This window comes from Arachis duranensis, chromosome 1, assembly GCF_000817695.3.
Source record: "Arachis duranensis cultivar V14167 chromosome 1, aradu.V14167.gnm2.J7QH, whole genome shotgun sequence".
NCBI classification, from domain to species: Eukaryota; Viridiplantae; Streptophyta; class Magnoliopsida; order Fabales; family Fabaceae; genus Arachis; species Arachis duranensis.
Genome location: NC_029772.3, coordinates 58,270,924 through 58,279,112, shown reverse-complemented (window position 1 = coordinate 58,279,112; position 8,189 = coordinate 58,270,924). Strand labels below are relative to the sequence as shown.

Genomic DNA, 8,189 nt, shown 5'->3' with positions numbered 1-8,189 from the left:
AAGGGTTTCACCGTTGTCAGTGGCTACCTCCCATCCTCTCAGTGGAAATGTTCAACGCACCCTGTCACGGCACGGCTATCCATCTGTCGGTTCTTAATCAGGCCGGAATAGAATCCAGTGATTCTTTTGCGTCTGTCACTAACGCCCCGCCCTCAGGAGTTTGAAGCTCGTCACAGTCATTCAATCATTGAATCCTACTCAGAATACCAGAGACAAGGTTTAGACCTTCCGGATTCTCTTGAATGCCGCCATCAGTTCTAGCTTATACCACGAAGATTCCGATTAAAGAATCCAAGAAATATCTACTCAATCTAAGATAGAACAGAGGTGATTGTCAGGCACATGTTCATAGTTGAGAATATGATGAGTGTCACGGATCATCACATTCATCCGGTTTAAGAACAAGTAATATCTTAGAATGGAAGCAAGCATGATTGAATAAGAAACAGTAGTAATTGCATTAATCCATCAAGACACAGCAGAGCTCCTCACCCCCAACCATGGGGTTTAGAGACTCATGCTGTAGAAGATACAATGAGAAACGTGTAAAGTGTCATGAGGTCCAAATACAATGTCAAAAGATCCTATTAATAGTAAACTAGTAACCTAGGGTATACAGAAATGAGTAAATGACGTAAAAATCCACTTTTTTTTGGAGTTAAACGCCAGCTTTCATGCCAGTTTGGGCGTTTAACTCCAAGTTTTATGCCAGTTCCAGCGTTAAACGCTGGAAATTCTGAGGCTGATTTGCCACGCCGGTTTGGGCCATCAAATCTTGGGCAAAGTATGGACTGTTATATATTGCTGAAAAGCCCAGGATGTCTACTTTCCAACGCCGTTGAGAGCGCGCCAATTGGGCTTCTGTAGCTCCAGAAAATCCATTTCGAGTGCAGGGAGGTCAGAATCCAACAGCATCTGCAGTCCTTTTCAGTCTCTGAATCAGATTTTTGCTCAGGACCCTCAATTTCAGCCAGAAAATACCTGAAATCGCAGAAAAACACACAAACTCATAGTAAAGTCTAGAAAAGTGAATTTTAACTAAAAACTAACAAAAATACACTAAAAACTAACTAGATCATATCAAAAACATACTAAAAACAATGCCAAAAAGCGTATAAATTATCCGCTCATCACCGGCTTGAAGCAATCTATGGTCATTTTGTAATTCTCTGTTAGGCAGATTCAAATGGTCATGAGATTTTGATAATTAAAAGGTAAATAAAACGGAAAATAACATAGAGATACTTATGTAATTCATTGGTGGGAATTTCAGATAAGCGTTTGGAGATGCTTTGTTGCTTCTGAACCTCTACTTCCTTATTGCTTCCATCCAATCATGCGCACTCCCTTCCATGGCAAGCTGTAAGTTGGTGGATCACCGTTGTCAATGGCTACCATCCGTTCTTTCAGAAAAAATGGTCCGGCTACGGTTCTCACTACAGGGCTAATCATCTGTCAGTTCTCACTTGTGTCAGAATAAGATCCATTGATCCTTTTGCGCACTGTCACTGCGCCCAACAGTTGCGAGTTTGAAGCTCGTCACAGTTATCTCCTCCCAGATCCTACTCGGAAAACCACAGACAAAGTTTAGACTTTCCGGATCTCAGGAATGCTGCCAATTATTTCTAGCCTATACCACAAAGGTTCTAATCTCACTGATTTAAATGCTCTGTTGTTAGGATATGCTAGTCAAACGCATGGATCAGAGACCCAAGAGAATATACTCCAGCTGGCATCCAATGACTACATTGAACATCATGTAGACCGCTTGTGGTTATCAAGCACGCGGATCTTGGCTAAGCGAGTACTAAAGATAGTGGGTGATTGTCACGGGTCACCCATTCAGTCTGACTTAACTGAATTAAGTACAAGAGTATATCTTAGAGAAGAAGTAGGCATGAATTGGAGGAAAAATAATAGTACTTGCATTAATTCATGAGGAACAGCAGAGCTCCTTACCTTAATCTATGAGGTGTAGAAACTCCACCGTTGAAAATACATAAGAACAAAAGGTTTAGGCATGGCCGAATGGCCAGCCTCCCAAATGGCATAAGAATTCAAAAACAAGGGAAGAAGACTTGATCAAAGGATCGAAAAGTGATCCAAAGATATGAATACAATAGTAAAATGTGCTATTTATATTAAACTAGTAAATTAGGTTTACAGCAAATGAGTAGATAGTGCAGAAATCTACTTCCGGGGCCCACTTGGTGTGTGTTTATACTGAGCTTTGAAGCTTTCATGTGCATAGGCCATCCTTGGAGTTAAACGCCAGCTTGGGTACCAGTTTGGGCGTTTAACTCCAGATTTGGTGCCAGTTCTTGCGTTTTACACCAGAAAATGGTCAGAATCCAACAACATCTGTAGTCTTTTATCAGCCTTTGAATCAGATTTTTGCTCAGGTCCCTTAATTTCAGCCAGAAAATACCTGAAATCATGAAATAACACACAAACTCATAATAAAGTCCAGAAATGTGATTTTTGCATAAAAACTAATAAAAATATACTAAAACGTAACTAAAACATACTAAAAACTACCTAAAAATAATGCCAAAAAGCGTATAAATTATTCGCTCATCAGACCACATTGTAAGGGTCTTGCACTCTCTTTTGGATATGGTTATGGCCTTGCACTCTCTTTTGGGATTCTCTTCTGTATTGCTTGGGAGAGTACTAGGAGGAGCTTCAGTAACTCTTTTACTCAGCTGACCTACTTGTGCCTCCAAATTTCTGATGGAGGACCTTGTTTCATTCAAGAAACTGAGAATAGTCTTAGATAGATCAGAGACTATGTTTGCTAAGCCAGAGAGGCTCTACTCAGAATTTTTTGTCTGTTGCTGAGAAGATGATGGAAAAGGTTTGCTATTGCCAAACTTATTTCTCCCACCATTATTGTTGTTGAAGCCTTGTTGAGGCTTCTGTTAATCCTTCCATGAGAAATTTGGATTATTCCTCCATGAAGGATTATAGGTGTTTCCATAGTGTTCTCCTATGTAATTCACCTCTTCCATTGTAGGATTCTCAGGGTCATAAACTTCTCCTTTAGAGGAGGCTTCTTTAACACTGCCGGATGCAGCTTGCAATCCAGTCAGATTCTGAGAAATCATATTGACTTGCTGAGTCAATATTTTGTTCTGAGCTAATATGGCATTCAGAGTATCAATCTCAAGAACTCTCTTCTTCTGAGTCATCCCATTATTCACAGGATTTCTTTCAGAAGTGTACATAAACTGGTTATTTGCAACCATCTCAATGAGTTCTTGGGCTTCTACAAGTGTTTTCAGATGAAGAGATCCACCAGCAGAATAGTCTATTGACATCTTGGACAACTCAGACAGACCATCATAGAATATACATATGATGCTTCATTCTGGAAGCATGTTAGAAGGACACCTTTTGGTTAATTGCTTGTATCTTTCCCAAGCTTCATAGAGGGATTCACCTTCCTTCTGTTTGAGGGTTTGGACATCCACTCTAAGCTTGCTCAGCTTTTGAGGTGAAAAGAATTTGGTCAAGAAAGCGTTGACCAACTTGTCCCAAGAGTTCAGGCTTTCTCTAGGTTGTGAGTCCAACCATGTTCTAGCTCTATCTCTTACAGCAAAGGGGAAAAGCATAAGTCTGTAGACCTCGGGATCAACCCCATTGGTCTTGATAGTATCACAAATTTGCAAGAATTTAGCTAAGAACTGATGAGGATCTTCCGATGGAAGTCCATGAAAATTGCAATTCTGCTACATTAGAGAAACTAATTGAGGTCTAAGCTCAAAGTTGTTTGCTCCAATGGCAGGAATTGAGATGTTTCTTCCATAGAAGTTGGAAGTTAGAACAGTGTAGTCAGCAAGCATCTTCCTTGCATCTCTTGCATTGTTGTTGGGTTCGGATGCCATGTCTACTTCTTTTTTGAAATTCTCTGAAAGGTCCTCTTTGGAGTGTTGTGCTTTAGCTTCTCTTAGCTTCTTCTTCAGAGTCCTTTTAGGTTCAGGATCGGCTTCAACAAGAATGTTGTTATCCTTGTTTCTGCTCATATGAAAAATAAGAGAACAAAAGGGAGTAGTGGAATCCTCTATGTCACAGTTATAGAGATTCCTTGATGTGTCAGAGGAAAAAGGAGTAGAAGAATGAGAAGAGGGAGGAAGTGAGTTCGAAATTTTAGATGAGTGGAGGAGAAATGTTAGCAATTAAATAAAATAGAACGAGAGGAGAGAGAGTTTTCGAAAATTTGAAAAATGAATGAAATAAAATTAGAATTTAAAATAATTAGTTAATTAAAAAGATTTTTGAAAAAATGGTTAGTGTTTTTCGAAAATTGGAAGTGGAAAAGTGGTTAGGTGGTTTTGAAAAAGATAAGTAATTAGTTGAAAAAGATTTGAAAATAATTTTGAAAAGATAAGGAGTTAGAAAAATATTTTGAAATCAAAATTTTAAAACAAGATATGATTGAAAAAGATTTGATTGAAAAAGATATGATTTGAAAAGATATGATTGAAAAAGAAATTAAAAAGATTTGATTTTGAAAAGATATGATTGAAAAAGATTTGATTTTTAAAATTGATGACTTGACTAACAAGAAATAAAAAGTTATGATTCTAAATTTCAAAGATTGATCCCTTCCTAACAAGAAAGTAACAAACTTAAAATTTTTGAATCAAAACATTAATTCTTAGCAAGGATTTTTGAAAATGTGGAAAGATAAGATATTAAAATTATGATTTGAAACATGAAAATTTGAAAAAAATGAATTTGAAACGAAATTACCTCCCCTGTGTCATCCTGGCATTAAACGCCCATGATGCTATCCATTCTGGTGTTTAACACCCAGAATGCTACCTCTTCGGGTGTTTAACGCCCAGCCAGATACCCTGGTTGACGTTTAAAGCCAGAATTCCTTCTTTACTGGGCATTTTTCTAAACGCCTAGCTTTTTCTCTTTGATTCCTCTGCTGTATGTTCTGAATCTTTATTTCTCTGTATTATTTACTTGAAAATAGATATTTTTTATTTTTGAATTTTTAATGAAGAGAGAGAAAAATAACAAAATGAAATAAAACATAAAAATGCAAGATCAAAACAAGTAATACATGTAAGGAAACTTTGAATGTTAAGATGAACACCAAGAACACTTTGAAGATCATGATGAACATCAAGGACATATTTTTGAAATTATTTTTTTTAAGAAAAGAAAGATATGCAAGACACCAAACTTAGAAATTTTTTATATTTAGACACTATGGATTTGAAAATGCATATGAAAAATAAGAAAAGACACAAAACAGGAAGATTTAAAGATCAGAACAAGAAAAATCATCAAGAACAACTTGAAGATCAATGAAGAACACAATGCATATGTTTTCGAAAATTAAGAAAAATTAACGCAAGCAATTGACACCAAACTTAAAATTTAACACTAGACTCAAACAAGAAACACAAAATATTTTTTTGGTTTTTATGATTTTATAAAAAAAATTTTCGAAAAATTTTTGGAAAAACGAAAAAGAAGAAAAGATTTTGAAAGATTTTTGAAAAAGTTTTTGAAAATAAAATAAAGGTTGAAACAAGAAGAAAATTACCTAATCTAAGCAACAAGATGAACCGTTAGTTGTCCAAACTCGAACAATCCCCGCCAATAGTGCCAAAAACTTGGTGCACGAAATTGTGATCACACTTTTCACAACTCCGCACAACTAACCAGCAAGTGCACTGGGTCATCCAAGTAATACCTTACGTGAGTAAGGATCGATCCCACGGAGATTGCCGGCTTGAAGCAAGCTATGGTCATCTTGTAAATCTCAGTCAGGCGGATTCAAATGGTCATGAGGTTTTGATAATTAAAAGGTAAATAAAACGGAAAATAACATAGAGATACTTATGTAATTCATTGGTGGGAATTTCAGATAAGCATTTGGAGATGCTTTATTGCTTCTAAACCTATGCTTCTATATTGCTTCCATCCAATCATGCGCACTCCCTTCTATGGCAAGCTGTAAGTTGGTGGATCACCGTTGTCAATGGCTACCATCCGTCCTCTCAGTGAAAATGGTTCGGCTACGGTTCTCACCACAGGGCTAATCATCTGTCGGTTCTCACTTGTGTCGGAATAAGATCCATTGATCCTTTTGCGCACTGTCACTACGCCCAAAAGTTGCGAGTTTCACTACTAGAAAGTTAGTTATTACAGACGGATATTTCTGACAGATGTTATCCCACAGAAATACAGACGGAATTCCAGAGGAATTTTTCGTCGGGAAAAAAATGAATTAGCATAAATTACAGACGAAAAAGAGAATCCGTCGATAATTCCATCGGAAAAATTAATTTTTTCGTGGGATATGATTACAGACGGAAAATCCGTCTGTAATTAAATAGACAATGATGCTATATTTTATTAAATTATTACAGACGGAAAATTCGTCTGTAATTTAAAATTTTCCGTTGAAAATATTAGAATAAGAGTTTAATTATCGTTCATCTCTTCATTTTTCAGAACACCCCATCCTTCGCGGGCTCCTCACCCATCCCCTCCAAATCCTTCATCGGCGGCACCTCTCGCCGTTGCACTGCCGTTGCCCGAAGCTCCATCACATCCCTTTCCCAATCTCTCCGTCACACCCGGTCACCAGTATCTCTCTTTCATCTTCGACGCCGATTAATTTCGCCTCCCTATCGACACTATTTTCTGTCGCTGCTCGTTGAAGCTTGTTAGCGTCGTCGCCGCTTCTACCTTTTCTTCTCGTTACCGTTGGTTCAGGTAGGCTCCGTCGTCCCTTCCGATAACATTGATTCTCTTGTTTGTGAAGGAACTCCAATTTGTTGAGCATTGAATTGAATCAGATTGGGTATATTTTAGAATGGAATTTGTTGAATATGCATTCTACCTGTTTGTTGTTTTGTCTATTTCTGACTTTATGTTGTTGTTGTTGTCTCTTTGGGGTTAGCCTCATTCTTCTGACTTTCTGATTGTATTGTATCATTCAATTTTGTTAGGTCATAGCAGATGGCATCATGGCTTTGATTTTTTGGTGTAATGTGTAATCATATAATGGATCCTGATACAAATAACCATGTTGAGAAGCTGAAGGAACTGGATCCTATAAATTTTGAAACAGTGAGTTGATTGAATCTTGTATTCATTTGTTAAATGACATACTGACAACTCTGCTCTATCACAAGTAACTTCAGATGTGAAACTTGGTGGTATCATATGATAGAGATAGATGCACTTTGAAAATATCATTAACAACTATTATCGAATAAAGTAAAACTTCTAGGATTTATAGTAAATTTATAATGGATATGTGATGAGGATATGACGAAGAAGTTAATCCTTATGTGGTCCCTAGTAGCATAAAATGATATAGCTGTTCTTTAATTTAATTTTTGCTCCTGAATAACATTTTTTAATGATTGAGTTTGTCAAAGCAAGATTTGGGAGGACTACTTGATTATATCCATGTGGACAGAATTAAATCAACCAAATTATTTTTTTATGTGTCATGAGTTTTCTCTCAGTAGATTTGTGCTTGGATATGGACTAAAGATTGATGCTGTTGTTAGTCACTGCTAAATGTTCTCTAACATTTTATTTAAGGCTTGCTAAAATATTCCTTCAAATTGAAAATTACCATCCCTAGAAAATTTCAAGAACTAGGCAGGTCATCGCCATCAAGTATAGCTGCTAGGTTCTTTGTTATGAAACTTGTGGGCCTACGTAAACTTCCAGTACATTGATGGTTTCTATCAATGTAAAGAAAAAGGAATATTATGCTAATGGAGTAATTATTATTGGGTTGTCCATAGCTCAAGAAAAAAAGTTGTTACTGTCACAAAATAGTCCATTTTTACATTCCATATATGTAAACTAGATTTGATCTCGATATGAGCAGTATGTGTTTATTGATGAGCATAGAGTACATATTTTACCTGTCATCCGTAAAATAGTTTTAACATTTTCGTATTCTTAATTCCTTATTGCCGTTTGAACATGGTTCAGATGTAATTTTATCTCCATTGGCTATATCTTCACAAAGACCTTTTAGCTTTAGGTTTGTTTTAGTTTAATACTACTAGAACTGATCCTAGTTTCAGCTGTTGCTTGGAGTTTTATGCATGTCTGCATTAAAAAAAAAAACTTCAATTCACATTTACGGGATATTTTCTTAACTATTGTTGTGTATTTCTTCTTATTTTAGTATA

The 8,189-nt window shown here is 36.5% G+C and overlaps 1 non-coding gene across 1 annotated transcript; it reads left to right on the top strand.

Annotated features, from left to right (window-relative positions):
• Positions 1–3,374: 3,374 nt before the first annotated feature.
• LOC127742428 (small nucleolar RNA R71) lies at positions 3,375–3,482 on the top strand. The gene has a single exon (XR_008003685.1). It is a non-coding gene; the product is annotated as a small nucleolar RNA R71 (small nucleolar RNA).
• The last annotated feature ends 4,707 nt before the right edge of the window (positions 3,483–8,189 follow it).